A 16,472-nucleotide genomic window follows, 5' to 3' on the forward strand; every position below is an offset into this window, starting at 1 on the left:
AGTTGGCTTGTTACCTTTTATATATTTATTTATACATTCCCAGTCTTGTTTCTTCTCGGCCCCCACTCCTTCCCTGAAGAAGTCTTCCAGTATCGAAAACCTGTAATGTCTTCCTATGCGTAATATGGTTCATGAAGGTTAGCATATATAGAAGATGATAATGTTTATGCATAGATATCTATCACACATTGTATGGGAGAGATTTCAGGCTGAATATTTTGCTTATGCTCATGTTGATTTCGGTCAGGAAATCTCTTTCCAATTAATTCCTCATAAATTACACAGCCTTACAAATTGTGCCAATTGACTTGTGAAATGCGCACCAGTGACCACTTGCAGAAACTTTTCCACTAATGAAACAGTAACAGCTGGTGCTTCATTTCTAAATAGGGCGAGTCAAGGCAAGCAGGAACAATCCCACATAGTGTGTGTGTAATGCATTCAGCCATTAGCATAACCACATCTAATTACTCTTTTTAGATCAGAAAGCAGAGCAAAATGTTTTAATATTAAATTTCATACTTTTTCACTGAAAAAGTAATTTATTATCAGGAAGATGTTCCCCTGGCCACTTCCGCCATGTGAAATGTATTATAGACTTTTGTTTGATTGGCTTTGGAGGAAGCCAAACACAAACCAGATATCGGCCTCTGCTGGAAGTACACCGTTACAAATGTCGGAAGTGATTTACACCTTCCTGCCAAAAGAAAACAAAGAAAGGACCCTGACATCTTTTTCTAATCCAATAATGACAATAAACAGTATCAGTTAGTTGAAAATAGCGTAGACTAGGAAAACAAAAGAAAAAAAACAAACACCAGGGCCTAATGCAGTTAAACATTATTCGTGCTAGGCTAGCCCTTGCTCATGAAGGCAGTTTTATTGACTTCACTAGGACTACTCACATGAGTAACAAATACTCAAGGTTTGAAGGACTCAATCCTCACTCCTCATACAACCCACCTGTGCAATGGAAAGGTAACATTAGAGCCCTAACATTTACATTGTAAAAGTAATAATTAGGTGTAAAATCGGAGGCCAAGTTTTTCAAAAAATAGGAATCTAAAGTTGGGTACCTAAATCCATATTTAGCGCTCAGCACTTTGAAAATCCGATTGTTCATTGAGGTGCTGAAATATGCACTTAGTAACCTATTTTTGAAAATCTTGGCCACAATAGTTATTTTGCTCTGTACAGCTAAAACTGTCTTACTGTCTTTTTTTTATAACGTAAAACCAAAAATGGTGCTACTATAAATACACAGTAAATCATACTGCATAACTTCTTCACACACTTCATATCCCATGTAAAGGAGCAATCCTGGATTAGAAACACAAGAGCATTGTAATATATCCGAGTTAAAATATTTGAAACTAAATTCTTTTATATGTATTAACTCCACAAGTTTACATATAGGTCTCAGTTATTCTTATATGATGAACTGAATCATGCATCTTCCCAGTAATAAAAACATCTATCCTGAAACTGCAAGTTCTGCAAAAGGAGTGCTAATGCTAACATTTTCTGAACCTACTTTGCGACGGCTGGGACAGCAACATAATTTTCCACAAAATATAACCATGACAAACTGTCACTAACTGCCACACCCTCACTTTCAAGACTTCCTAAATCCTCTAAATAAAAGGTCACAGGTGATACTGTCAGGTCCAAATCTGACAGTATGCTTTTCCTTGCAAAGTTAAATAGATTCATTTTTCATCTACTATAGGGATACAAATTCCCCAGGCTTAAACTGGTAGCACCTTATGGGTATTTTCAGTTCCTGATCCCAGTGGATAGCTTCCTCAGATTCATCCTGATGCTTTAGTATTTGGAGTGCACTGGGGTTGTCGAGTTCAAATCCATTTCGCTTGAATTGTAAAGTTATTTTAAAAATCCTGCTTTTGATTTTGGTGCTGTCTCATTACTGTTTTAGCTTTCAAATATTGTTCAGTACCAAGTGTCCTCTGCCTAGAGATTAATGAAAATAATAGTTTAAATTTTGGTTGCTCTTTCTTAGTTAAATTATAATAGGCTCTAATTAATTAAATTATCCTTGTACATCTGCTTTCTTTTATAGTTAGTACAAAAAACAGATAATTTGCTCAGAACAGAAGAAAAATGTTTTTTTTTGCATAGATTATTGATTAGGGACTTATTGTTTTCCTGGCGTAAGCAATGTTCCTGTAGCATTTGTGTTACATCAAACTTCATATGTTGTGGGCTTGATTATCCCTCATCTTACACTTTGTGTAAACTTTTCTGCTGGTGCATGGCATCACCAACGCTGCTAGACAGCTCAAAAAGGGTAGAGGAGAAAGGTGTATGGACCCACTCCCTTCTATATGGTGGTGTTGGTTTAGCACTGGAGTTAGCACATTCTGCATCTCCAAACGGAAAGTGTAAGAGCATCTCCTCCCTGCGCTCCCCTGAATCAACTCCCATGAAGGCGAATGGGAAAACATGTTAATTTTACTTATATTTGAACCAGGCCACAAATGCTCGAAAGACTTGTTGCCTGCGCTTCTCACCTGCAAGCAGGAGGCTTCCTGGACTTGCTAGTTGTGTGGTGCCCTCCCACCCCTCTCCTTAACCAATTCTGGCTTTAAATGCTACAATATAGCTCAGTATGTTTAAAACATTATGTTAGAGGCCCTGAGTACTTGGCAGCCTGTTAAACTGTATAAATCAGATCTCACCTTGTCAGGTGCAAATATGCCAAAGGAATGGATAATTCTAAAGCCATCTCACATAGCTTTGCTGATGCACTGGTTGCTTTACATGTCCCAACATTTTACCCTCATCTTAGCTAAATAAATAAAAAACCCAGTAAAGGCATCCAGCACGACTCAGTCCGTCTAAGAAGGCCCCTCAAGAAAACATGAAGGCTATGTGGGGAGTGCTCATGACAGCTACCAGCATGAGAACCTGTTCCCCAGTGACAAGAGGGTGAGTAGGAAACGGGATTCAAGTTTACTCAAAGCTTCCTACAGGACATACTAACCTATTTCAATGGGCACAATTAGGCTTCCATAACAAGGGAGAACAGAGAGCAATTTAGTGGAGCACAGGGCTGGAAGAAACAGTTACCCCCACTTGTTGTTGCCCATAAGTTTGGGTGAGGGGGGAACCTGTGCATGATTCTGTATCCCTCCTTATCAATGTGAAACACTTGTTTCAGCAGATTATCTTACCTGGCTTTGAGTGGACGATCTTCAAATGCCTGAAAAACAATATTTTTTTCTTCCTTTGCCTCTTCACCCTTCTCTGGACATTGCTAAAGCATCCCCTCTAGAGATGACTTATCACTGGGACTCAAAAATGCCTCTGACGAGCATTTTTTCCCCTTTTTGACTTTTATAATGGACCTGATTACACGTACCATCAGGTATTTTCAAATATTAATTTTCATGGGAAGATACTTCCAGACCTTCCCCTTCTTGCAGTCACATACACAAAACACACCTGTTTTGTAATACCAATATATTTAAGAATCACACACACACTTTAATAGAACATGATTAAGGTTGCAGAGTCAAGCACTCAAAAGTTAAGAAATGCCAGAATTAAGGTTGCTAGTGCAATTCTTACCCTTGCCCAGCCAGTGCTAGTCTTCCCCTCTCCCATTATCCTTGTTCAGCCACCCCGATTTCTCCCCTCCCTTCCAGCTCTTTGTCCTCAGTGTCCTTGCCCCACCAGTCCCATTTGCCTCCCTCCCAGCTCTTCATCTGATTCATTTCTCTCCTCTAACCCTGAAATCCTAGGCTCTAGTCACCTCTCTTTCTGCCCATGTTGCCTTTCCCCACTGGCTACCAGTCTCAGTCTCCCTTCCTAGGCTCCTCATCCAATCTCAACATTTCCCCACAGCCTAACCCAGCTCCTTGTCCTAGTCTCTCTACCCAGCCAGTTCCAGTTTTGTCCCCTGCACACCCCACCTCATCAGAAATGTCTGACCCACCCCCTTGGTGCCTCCTGAAACCAGGACCTTAAAAATGGAAGTATTGGTCAACCTTAATAACAGGCAACATATCCAGACTCACCTATTAAAATCATCCAGAGTATGAGCAAATCAGGCCAGAGGCTCTGTCCTCATCCTAGCCTGGAAGGCACCAGAAATGTATCTAAAAGGCATTTATTTGCCAACTGCTCCGCCTCCTACCTTGACTATGATAACAAAAAAGTGTTTTTTCTTTAAGAAAATAATTGAAAAACTAGGTCCTGGTCCTTCTTCCATTGAAGTCAACAGCAAAACTTACATTGATTTCAGTGGATCAGGATCAGGCCCCTAGTGAGCAGCTTTCTATGTCTCTCACTCCTCTTTGCCTCACATGCACCCCTGCCCAAGGAGTTTCTTGCAGACTAAGGAAGAGAATGTTTGTAGGAACAGCAAATCTGTGCTCTGTCAGGCAGTTAAGCAGCTGGGGGTCTCTGCTGAGTTCCAGCAGAAAAGGCTCATCAGTAGAAGCTCCTCCAGTCATTCTGCTGGCCTGTCGTGGGGCCTGCTTGGTCCAAAGAACCTGCTTGGGCAAATGGGCCTGACTAGGAAATTTTCCCATAAAACAGAATTTCATCAGAAAATGCCAGTTTGTCAAACTTGAAATTTCTTGCAGAAGCCAGCCAAGTTTGATAAATTGTCACCAAATCCCAGGAAGGTACCCTCTGCAACCCCTGCCAGAGTTCCAGTGGAAACCTGTCTGGTTCCTTGCCAGTTCTCCTGATAGGGAACTCACCATGACTACCACCCCATGCCAGGGACTTGGGTATCCAGGATCTGTGGTTCCAGGGCATCCCCATCATGCAGACTGCCACCAGGCTGGAGACCCACAGCTTTCAAATTCCCAGGCCAGTTGGCTCCCCACCTTACCCCACTCCTGAACAGACAACCTTGGGCAGCCACAGACTGAAATTGACATTCTTATCAATTTACTAAATTACTAAAAAGTTAATAGCTGCTGTGAAAGTGACAAGAATGTCAATTTCAGGCAACACTTGCTGGTCTAGGGAGCATATTTGGTTTTGGAAAGACCATGTGATTTTTGGTGATTCCAAAATGATGTTTTGGAAGGATTTCTGGTTTGTGAAAAATTTCAAAGTGTCAAAAATTCTTGCAAAAGCAGAAATCCCAAATTTCTGCTAGCTTTAGCCTCACTCTCTCCCCCCTCTCCCCTCCCCCCCCACACACACTTTTCAGGTCTCAGACAGAGTGTACTGTATTTTATAGTACTACTTACTGAATTGAAAAAGATAAGCATAAAATATTTAGCTGTATCAGTATCCAGTCATTATTTGTGCTGTAAATCTGAACGATGGGTGTTAATATCACAGTAACATCAATAACAGTAATATTTTTTATTGTGAAATCATTGTTAAAAGTCACAGCTGCTTCTAACTGTGCAGGATATTGGACTTGATGGACCACTGATTGATCTCATATGGCATCTCTTATGCTATCACTGTATTTAAAATATTTGTATGGTAATATTTTACATTGAGGAGTGGAAGTGATTGTGCACTGTATGCAACTGTGATTTTCATTATAGGTGACAGCTATTTTAAAACCAAAGGGATTGCTAGCTCTTAGTGAGATAGCAAAAAACTCACTGTCACCAGAGAGAAATTGAGAACCCCATAAGTTCTGTTGCCCACTGTCATTTTTTGTCCAAACGGAAAATATGAGCAAATGACAATTTTCATGCTGCTATGCTCACTCTATGATGAATCTCTCTCCCTATCACATAACTGTAAAGTGACCCAATTTGGGTTGATAATCCAGATGGAAGATTACTGATTTCCCAGATCTTAAATGGGAGAGACGAGTAAAGCAGCTTACTTGTTTAAATTACTCAAAAATCCGAATTATGTGCCACATGTATTGCCATAAGTAAGTTGTGTGAGCAATTTCTCTCTTACGAAGACAGGCCAAATGCCTTGGTAACCACAGAGCTGAAAAGAAAGGACATTGTTGTAAACAGTGTTTTCATTTAGTCCTACCCTTACTTAGTGGAATCAAATTTTAGGACAAAATAACTGAAGATGTGATTGTCCTTAGAGTGTCACTGATTTGTGCAGACTTCACAAGGCTGTGGCTCATGCATTTCTATGATCTGGAGTCATTTACTCTGATGTGCTTTCAGTTCATACTTTTAAAAAATAAAAAAGTGACAGAGTTGGAATCAAATGCAGGTGTTCTGAGTTTGCATGAGAATTACTGTGGGGGCACAGCTGACAATGGGTACTTACAGAGATAGCTATATATGTGTTTATACTAGAAACCCTTAAACCCAACATCCTAGCACTGAACATCCAAAAATTTTGGGTAAAATCAGATCCAGATTAGAATTTTGCAATTCTGCCTCGTCTTTAATAGTTAACATGCAATAACACTCATTACTTGTGGTTGATAAGTAAGGGCCTCTACTCAGAAGAGAATACGTTTCTGGCTAGGATCAGGGCCCAAGTATAATTTTTTCAGGCCCAGTACAAACTTGTAACATGGGTCTCCTCCCACACACATACCTCAATCCCTCATCCCACACATACAATCTCATGAGCCATGAAAAAGTTTGAATTCTGAAATTACTGTTACATGTTCTACATTTCTGAAAAAATGCCCCCCTTTGCTATTTTTGTTTAACATAACACCCAGCCTCAGAATCCTACAAGTTTGCTGACTATTTTGTCATTTTTTGGTCATTGTAAAGGTATTAGATCCTGTCAACGTCTTGATTTTTTTATTCTAATGCCCAATGTGACTGCAAACTTTTTATAATTAGGCCAATTTGAAAAGACAACAATCAGTTAGTGTAGCACTACTCTCTCCTTCTTCTTGTAATCCTTCTGAATGTGGTGGTGCTAATGGTGATACTACCTGACTATCTTCAAGCATTAGATTGGAGTCACATGATGCATGTTCTGGCAGCTTTTCTTTGACATCAATTGGCAGTACCACAGACAAAGCCTCTATATTGAAATCATTTTCATCTTGATTTTGTTCATCTGTTTCCCTAGTTAGTATATTGCCTGACTGCAGAAAGGCCCTGTCTGATTTGAAAAACTGGAGGATAGGTTGGTGTCCTTTAGCTTCTTTTAATTCCCTTTCTTTTACCTCCTTATGTTTTTGGCTGCCTGATTTGTATTTATAGCCACCACCAAACATGGCAGTATGGAGTGTGTGTGACTGTGAATGAATTACACTTACATATATTTTGGGCCTGCAAATTCTACCAGAAGCAGCAGCAGCACTGGCTCCCACTGTCTTATGGTGCTTGGCTTTGCCCCTCCCACCAGCTGTCCCTCCCTCCTGCCTATGCACAAGGAACTCTGGGACTGGTAGTTCTTGATCTTGATATGATAGACCATGTCACAGACAGGAGCACAAATCTCTCTGTCTCAAACTACAAGTCCTAGTTTAACTGCACAAGCACACACTCTCTATTCAAGAGAAGGGCCTGGGCTGGGCCAGGAGGCCCAGCAACTCACTGTTCAGAATGTGGCTTGAGACTGCTCGAACACTGCTTCTGATTGGCTCCAGCAAATCTCACAAGATCTGGACAATAGATAGAGGGAAATAAGTTTCTATAAATATCCTCAGGCATGATCTACAATTTAGCCTCAATTTTTTCCTCGTGGTAATGGGGGTTGCAGCCTGGGCCAGGCCCAGGTAAAGTGTACCCTTCCCCACCCATCGTTGTGGGGGCCATGGCTAGGATAGACACTTGTTAGGAAAAAGTAAGCCTCATGCCTCCAATAGCTCTGTTCTCTGCAGTGTATGCCATGAACTGAACCATTAGGGGCATGAGGAATTCACAGGTACTGTTGATCTGATTTATGCTTGAGGAAAGAGTGGCACGCAGGTTTTCTAACTTAGACAATTGTGATAGTCATTGTCCTTATCTTGCAAGCCGCAGTGTTCCAAAAATTGTACAGGTGGTGAAAGACCGATGGCTTTTTAAAAAGGTATATCTGTTGCGTAATAGAATTGAAGTGCTACCGGCAACAATTAAATGAATGGGATAAGCTCCCCCGCCCACTGTTCCCTGCATATAGTCCCCACACTTACACAATGGAATCAAATCTCAGGAAGAAATATGAGGGTCCTTACTTTTGTCTTTTAGTTTGCTTTTATTACTAACTGCCTCAGGGGATGTCAAACTAGAAAGGTGGCAGTTAGCCAAATGAAAGGAGTGCTGTGCTCCTGACTCAGAATTGTACAGCAGCAGGATATTCAACTTGAAAAATGTGCCCAAAAGGATTCAAGGGAGCCCTGTAACGAGAGTGAGACTGTAATTCACATCTGTGTCACTGTCTGGAGTCGCTTTAGAAGTGTAACACTATGGTGCTTTCCAATGAACAAAGCAGAGCATGAATGCTTGTCTGCACTGCCTGCTGTTCTCATACAAAAATCAGTTTTTCATTTTAAAACGTAATATTGCACCTCTCTGCAAATCTAAAGTGAAGCACTGCTGTTTGCTGACATGAACAACTGGTTTCTGAAGTAAAATTTACAGAATTTCAGGTAACGGCTAAGTTCTCTCTTCATTGCTGAGCTATTTCACCACTAAATGACTGTTTAATTCTGCCAAGGCGGCTAGCCGTACTCTGTCATGGGAGGGGAGGGCACTTGAATCTGAATGCCATGAGCAGCAGAGAACCATTCAGTATAACTATTTCCCTGAAGATCTATCAGAGTGTTTGTGGATAACCATAGAGGCAAGCGAGACTTCTGCAAGTGTGTAATCTGCAGAAAGATTGAAGAAGACCAAGAAAAGCATTTGAGCTCTGTGATGGGGTGGATAGACATATCTACGCCACGTGTGATTTCTGACTCACATCTGCTTAGTTAACTGTCAAAAACAAGTTTTTAATATTGTCAGTTCTGCGGAGCCAATATAACTGTCAAAAAAATCTGTATTCCTCAGGCATCGTCAATATCATTGTCACATATTTTCACTCTCTGATTCCAGAATTGCAATTATTATTCATTACTTTTGGGGCAGGGGTGGATTTTACTACTTGTCAAATTAATGGGTGCATAGACTGAAGCCCTCTTCTACCTCTGAGCAGGTAGAGGCTGGGCAATAACCCCTGCCAAACAAATGTTCATCTGCTCAGTGTTCTGGAGAGGCCACTTCTAGAGGTGACTGGCACCACTCAATCATTGGCTGAGACTGCCAAGGATGTTCATTGTTGTCAGATGTGGAATTTATTATTTCTATTACAGTAGCACCTGCAGGCCTCAACCAAGATCAGGGCTCGACTATGTTAGATGGTGTGCGTACATATAGGAGACAGTCTCTAGCCTGAAGAGTTACAGGGGTGGGCAACCTTTTTTATGTTAAGGGCCTGATGGTGGCCCTGGCGGCGGGGGAGAATTCGGCGGCGGGGGGGGCAGTGCCCGCTGCCGAAGTCGTCCCGCCGCCGAAAACGGGCAAAGGGCGGCAGGCCGTGAAACCACACCAGAACAAATGATTTCGCGGGCCGTATACTTTACAGCATAAAGTAGACACAGATAAAGGGTGGGACAAAAGTAGTATTATTCATGCTTTTCAGATGGGGAATAGCACTGCTTTTTTTATATTGTGAACACTAGGAACTGAACCTGCAGGGTCCAACACCCATAAAAGGTATCATTTATGCGGGTGTTACATTTGCAAGTAGCATTTTAAGACACTCAGAAGAAAGATGGGAATGGCTTTCTTCTGTATAAACTCCCTGAGTTCTATGGCACTGTACTAAAACATACTACTTCTGAGTTTGTCAAGTATGATATGAAAGTGGCTAATGCTGCAGTCAAATACATTTTTCCAAGGTAACAGCAGCTTTCTTACTGCATTTACCAAATATATCTACATGGGATGATATTTTGTAAGACATGAATCAACACAGCATATGCTACAATGCTGTAACTTTGTTTTCATAATTGAAAGAAGCTGCTTCACAAGCATCTGTTATAGTCCTGGGGATGTATCTTGCCATAGTTTCTCATTGAAAACTCCAACTGAAGTCACTGAGATTTTTCTAGATATAAAAAAAAAAAAAAAAGGATGGCAGGCTCTGGCTTGTAGTCTTTTAGAGATGGTTGTGCTCCTTAAAACTAATGATGCATCTCATGCCTATTTCAATTTATTTTGAAGTAAGTGAGCTTCCCCTGCTTAAAACTATGAATACAAAGCTTAGGCTAAGGGAATGTGCAGCGCCACTACATTGTTGTTTCCTGGCACAGGTTTCATTTTTGTTTCTGTATTTTCGAGCAAGACTGTCTTGTTTTCTGGGATAGTGAGTGCATGTAAGCCCCCTACTGTAGCTGTGTTCTACAATGTTCCCCATACAGCTTCTCTCCTTGCAGAATAAGTATAGTGAAAATATGTTAGAAGTGAAACTTGGAAAACTGTTTCTAATCCAACATGCCCTATGCGTTTATGATGCAGCCATTGGGATTTTTGAGAGTCTAGTCGCAACACACAAAAAAGTCACCCCACACCGTGAATACCTTTATGAAAACAGCTGCTTGTCATAGTCATAGAATGAATCCGAGTTTAAGACCAGAAGGGATCACCAGATCATCTAGTCTGGCTTCCTGTAAATCACAGGCCACTAACAGCTCCCCACCAGCTATACCCAGCAATTGGAATTAGACCAAAGTATTACAGACCTCAGGGAACTAAACATTGATGGGTGGCAAGCAGAGAACTTGAGGTACTGAGATGCATCAATGGACCAAGGTTCCTGCAGTGGGAGGGAGTTGATTAAGTGCCCAGATAACCCTGGGAAGTGACCCATACCTCTTGCAGTACAGGAAGGCAAAAACCTCAAGATCCTTGACAATCTAACCTGGGGGGAATTCCTTCCTGACCCACATATGGAAATCAGTTACATCCTGAGCACGCAAGCAGCACCAGCCAGCTGAGCACTTGGGAGAGAGAGACCAAACTTCATAAGTTTAAGGAGGGGATGGTAGGATAAGGTTGTCTACCATGGCCCATCTGTAACTGCTAGTAGCAAATATCTTCGAAAGCTGAAGAGGGGAAACTAGATGGGGGAGGGCTCTGAGCTACTGCAGAGAATTCTGTCTCAGGTGTCTGGCTGATGGGTCTCATCCATTTTCTCAGGTCTAATGGATCAGCATATTTGTTTGGGGAAGGAATTTCCCTTAAGTCAGATTGGCAAAAACCCTGTAGGTTTTTTGCCTTCCTCTGCAGCATGGGTCACGGGTCACTTTCTGATATGAACTAGAGTAAAGGATGGATTCTCCCTAACTTGAAGTCTTTAAAAAATCAAGATTTGAGGACTTCAATAACTTTATGGGCCTATTACAGGAGTGAGTTGGTGAGATTGTGGCCTGTGATGTGCAGGAGGTCAGACTAAATGATCATGATGATCCCTTCTGCCCTTAATGTCTATGAGAGAATGCTCTGTTCCAGCTCAGAGCACTGGCCTACCTCGTCTAGTGTCCCATCTCCAACTGTGGCCCTCTGATGCTTCAGAAAAAGCAAGAAAAAAGTAAAACAACTGAACAGTCCCCACAAACCCAGAACACAATAGGGAAAACATTCCCTTCCAGATTCCTGCAGGTGACTGGCTGAAGCTCTGCAGTATGAGATTTTAGCTATGAATTGGAAGGGACCCTCCAGGGCTGCTGCCCCCCGTCCCATCATACAATCCCACTCCTAAATTTGTCACGCTCTATCTTAAAACTAATTAAGTTGTCCACTAGGAGTTGTGATGAGCACCCTGATAATAGCTAAGTGATGGGTCTCGAAATGCTTTGATAGATTCAATATATAAAAACAGAGGGGAGTAATGAAAATCTGTCATATAAATGGATGAAAAACTAGAAACAATTTAGAAGAGCTCTTTGCCAGTGCTTGAACAGCTGGCATTTTCTGCTTCATGAATTGTAATCTTTGATGAGGACGAGGGGCATTTCAATCTGAAGATGCAACCAAGAACATTTTTGATGAAAACCCAGGTTGGCTTGAAGGTGTGTTCAGCACTCTGGGGCTTATTCTGGCTGTGTCTAAAGATTTTTGTATAGCATTAATGTTATAGGACAAGGGCTGATGTTAGAAACTTGAGAGGCGCTTGACATTCATAGATTCCAAGGCCAGAAGGGACAATTGTTATTGGCTAGTCTGACCTCCTGTATGATACTGGCCATAGAACTCCCCCCAACTAATTCCTAGAGTGTATCTTGAACGTTGCTAGGAAATAAGTCTCTGTTATGGTTGGCAGATGGGTTAAACCTTTACCTAGCACAGAATTCTTGTTTACTTCTGTTATCTCAAGAGCTGGCCAAAATTTTCCAAATTTCAATTTTTTTTAATTTTCCCCCCCAAAAAACTTGATTTTTGACTGAACCCACACGAGTTACAGGTTTCTTGACCATCCCTTATAATATAGGGGCAAAATGTGAGACTTAAGCACAGCCCTGCATTGGAGGCAGTGTGCACCATCCATCCTTCCTAGGCTACTTAAGACACAGGTGTGTGGGTGCAGAGGCTGTACCAACCTTTAGGATGTCTAACCCAGTTTCTCAGATATACCTAGCCCACTCTGTGAGAAGGCCTGACACCATAACACCACTTCTTGTCAGCCTCTCCCCACCTGCTCTGGGGCAGTGTGAAATACCAAATCACATGGACGGAGCATCACTTGTTCAGGGATGGAGGTGGAGTAAGTCTCCTTGAGCACTCATCCCATGGAAAATACAGAACGTCTGGATCAGTCAAGGCCCAATTCTGCTACCCTTACCCACACTGAGTAGCACCTTACTCTGCAAGGCGAGACACTGAAATCATTGGACTGCTCAACAGGTGTAAGGGATACAAATCTGGCCCTAGTAAATGAGAGAAGGCCCCCCCCCCAAAGCCTGTTTTATATTAGACTGGTTTGAGATTCATGCTCATTGTTACATGGCAAAAAGGACAACAGCAAAATCACCTAGTTAACAGGAACAAGCTTAAGTATAAATTCAATGCTCAGGAACAGATGTACCAATAGATAGAGTTCTCTGGTCCTCTACGGTCCCTAATTCCCTTTGTGCTGAAATTCTTTGTCATTACAGTCATTTTCATACATGTTGATAACGCTGGCCCACAAAAGCAAAACGAACCTGAGAAAATGCCCTATGTAATTGTATTCAGCAATGCTGGAAGTTATACATAAATGCAAGGAAAAAAATGTACTCTGCTTCCATGTTTTTTACCTTATCTATTGCTCCACTGTAATATGTTTAATGCACTAAATGTCCTAGGTAATGATGCAATTTTAGCAACAATTTAGTTTGCTATTGACAGAGTAATGCTGGATCTCAAAACCTGGAACACATGGCACATAAGTAATCCCATTTATAAATTCTACAGCAACTAGTTATACAAGCTCACTTATCAATTCCCTAGCTCAGTCTGTCAGCCTGTACCTTTCAGAATGATTCCTCTATCAATCTAATGTGAAATTACTGAGCTTGAGGAAGCAGCACTTATTCTGTACTTTGCCAATAAGCTGAGCTGTGTTCTTATATTAGCTTATAAAAGTTACTCCTTAAACACAAAAGATAAAGTCAACTGGAATAAAATCAATATGGTCCCTTTGCCCTGGACAGGGAAAGTAAATATGCCCACAGTCTTGAAAGTAACCATTGCAGACCTAAAACCTAATCCTTAGATCTAACTTGTTTGTTCAGGGGCAGAGAAAGTGATAACTCTAGGACACTAAGTGGGAGTCTAAAATTTTCACTATATATTTTCTAGATATAAGAAACAGCCCTCCTGACCGTTATAAATACAGCTGTGTCATCTATATGATCCAATGCACAGCTGTATCCAGAGATCTGGCCTGGATTGACAGTAATTGAGGAGTCCACAGTACCATGTCCCGAACAAATAAATCCAATCCAGCAGCATCAGTAAGGGAAGTAGACTTAGATTCAGTTTGGAGCCAATCATTTTGTTATTTCCTGCATTTAATCAACAGCCTCTAGCCCATCACCAATGCATCTTGTTAATACCTTCTGAATCAAAACATTCGAGGCTTGAGCTTATTGAAAAACTGTAATAACTGTACAATTCATATCTATTGTTCAGATTATCCTTGTTCTTTAAGGGCAGAAGACCCATGACCTGACCTCTCAGCTAGGTGCTCTCATTTCCTCTTGAGTCTAATGAACATGATCCATAGTGTCTAGGTAAATAAAAATGCATGTCTGACTGTGTGTATGCGTATATTTTTTTTTAAATGAACTACTTGGACAGCACCACTTATCAGCCTGATGACTAATAAAACATGTGATAAGCATACTTAACAAGCATACAATCAGCATCTTGAGCAGTAGATGTGCATTCCTTAGTTCTTTAGGCTTTTCTTGAGCATAGTAAATCTGCATGGTAAGCAATAGAAGCAGGTAAAATAATGTATATGTGAATAACCCCTCCTCCCCCCCCCCCCACACACATTTCTCTTCTATATCATTAGCTATCATCCCTGTTCTGTTAAAAGTTCCAAATTTCCGAAGCCATCCATCAGCAAGACGACTAGTTTTGTTATTCTAAGTCTTTTAACACATCCAGAAAAATAAAAAAAAAAAAAAAGCAGGATGAAAGTGAAGGATAAAAGAATCTTCTTGCAATTCTTATTAGCATTACCAATCTCATCTCTAGCAAATTTTTTCAGCCCTGTTTTAAGCACTCCTGAATTTATTTAACATTGCTCTTGAGCACACAGAACACTCCACATAATTTTCTTTATCACAATGATATAGAAAAGATCTAAAACATTTATTTAATAAAAAAAATCTTTGAACTCTAATTGATCTCAAGCAGCACACAAGATCTTCCCCCGCCCTCTTCCTTTCGCTGAGTTAATCTGCAGCTCTGTCATCATAGAAGAGACTTACCTTCGATGGGAGAACACAGTTAGGCTCTCTTACACACTGGAATAGCAGCTACCCAGTAATGAAGCAGGAGCTGAGAAGTCTCACTCTTTCAATAGCTATTCAGGTAGTGCAGCCAGCTTTCTCTAGCCTTCTGCATGTTCACACACACACAAGCGCAGGGGGGTGGGGGAGAGAGATGCAATAAATTGAGCATAAGAGAGCCCCTTTCTACAAATTACAGAAGCAAGTGGTCCTTGTTGCAGGGTGCTTTCTTTAAAAAGGAGTCTCTTCCCAGAAACCCTGCACTCTACTTTTTTGAAAAAAACAAAACACTTTTCTTGGAAACAAAGTCAGTGAGTTAGTGAGGTTATTTCTCTTTTTTTATTCTGAAAGTTTCATTATGAAATGCAGTCTAGTTTGCAGTCAAAGGAGAACCATCTCTGCTCTTTACAGGGGAAGCAGCCTCTCAGCAAAGCAGCTGAGCCTCATGCATTTAATGACAGTATTTATGAAAGAAAGCATCTGCTCTAATAAGTTCACCAATTAGGGAGGTAATGGTTTAGTAAATATATATCAATGTCTTTCTATATATGCACTATGGGGAAAAACAATACAAAATTAACATGAAGATTTGTAATATACCTGGTGTACTTGAAAGGATTTTGAAGAAGGAAAACAAAACAAATAATGCTCAGCTAGGTAACCTACCTGGGTTATAAAGGTCTACTCTGCCTGATATAGGTGTTGGCTACTTGTCCCTAATACACGTTGATTACAAAGAGTCAGGAAATTGCAGAATGTTATTGTATTTGGCAAGGAGATTTGAGGGATTTAAGAAAAATAAATCCCCTACATAGATCTTTCCTTTGTTAAAAAATTCACTCTCTCTGTTGCTTTAAAAATTATTCCTTGTTATTTGTGCTATCACCTTAGATAGAAAGCAGATAAAAAGGATCCTGCCCACAACTAAAAGAAGAAAGCATGTGTCTGTGATACACACATACCAAAAAAAAAAAAAAAAAAATTGATTTCCTTTCATTTAGTAATATCTGATCTTTACTGAGTAACAACCTTTGCGATCTTGAAACACATTATAGTATAGGGTCATTGTTGGCACAGATGCCACCTGGGGGTGGGGGGAAAACCCCCACAGAAACAAAAACACCCAAGCAGGGCATATTAATGGAACTTTGCCCTGTGGAGCTCTCAAAGCAGCCAGCATTACATTGCAGGATCTTAGTGTGAGGATGCCTTCAAGGACTGCTGCTTGGTACCAGCGGATGGATGCTATTGTTGGAAGTAACTTTGTAATAAAGATGGAAGTGGAAAGAAAAGGAGACAAAATTATTAACAAATGCCTACTGAAATAAGTCAGAGAAACTCCTATATTGATAGTTCAAGCTCAAACAGTTTAAAGCCCCATTTCTGAGAATCTCCCTGACACTTTTATTCAGCTAGCTAATTGTTTGAGAATGGAATTCCTCCTCCCCCCCGCCTGCCCCAGCTGTACAGCTCATGTTAATCTCTGAAGCATTAATTTGGTATTTAATTACTTTCCACAAAAGACAAATACTTCAGCAACGTCACTGGCTTTATTGTGAGG

The 16,472-nt window shown here is 40.9% G+C and overlaps 1 long non-coding RNA gene across 1 annotated transcript in view; it reads right to left on the reverse strand.

Moving 5' to 3' along the window:
- LOC137163358 (uncharacterized) overlaps positions 1 to 15,230 on the reverse strand; it is a 131,103-nt gene extending 115,873 nt beyond the window's left edge. The window contains exon 1 of the long non-coding RNA XR_010922696.1: positions 14,891 to 15,230. This is a non-coding gene — a long non-coding RNA (uncharacterized lncRNA). The remainder of the gene's footprint in view (positions 1 to 14,890) is intronic.
- Positions 15,231 to 16,472: the final 1,242 nt, after the last annotated feature.

The sequence above is a fragment of the Emydura macquarii genome, unplaced genomic scaffold (assembly GCF_026122565.2).
Source record: "Emydura macquarii macquarii isolate MOO-44397 ecotype Brisbane River unplaced genomic scaffold, CSIRO-AGI_Emac_v2 contig_2531, whole genome shotgun sequence".
Classification (NCBI taxonomy): Eukaryota; Metazoa; Chordata; order Testudines; family Chelidae; genus Emydura; species Emydura macquarii.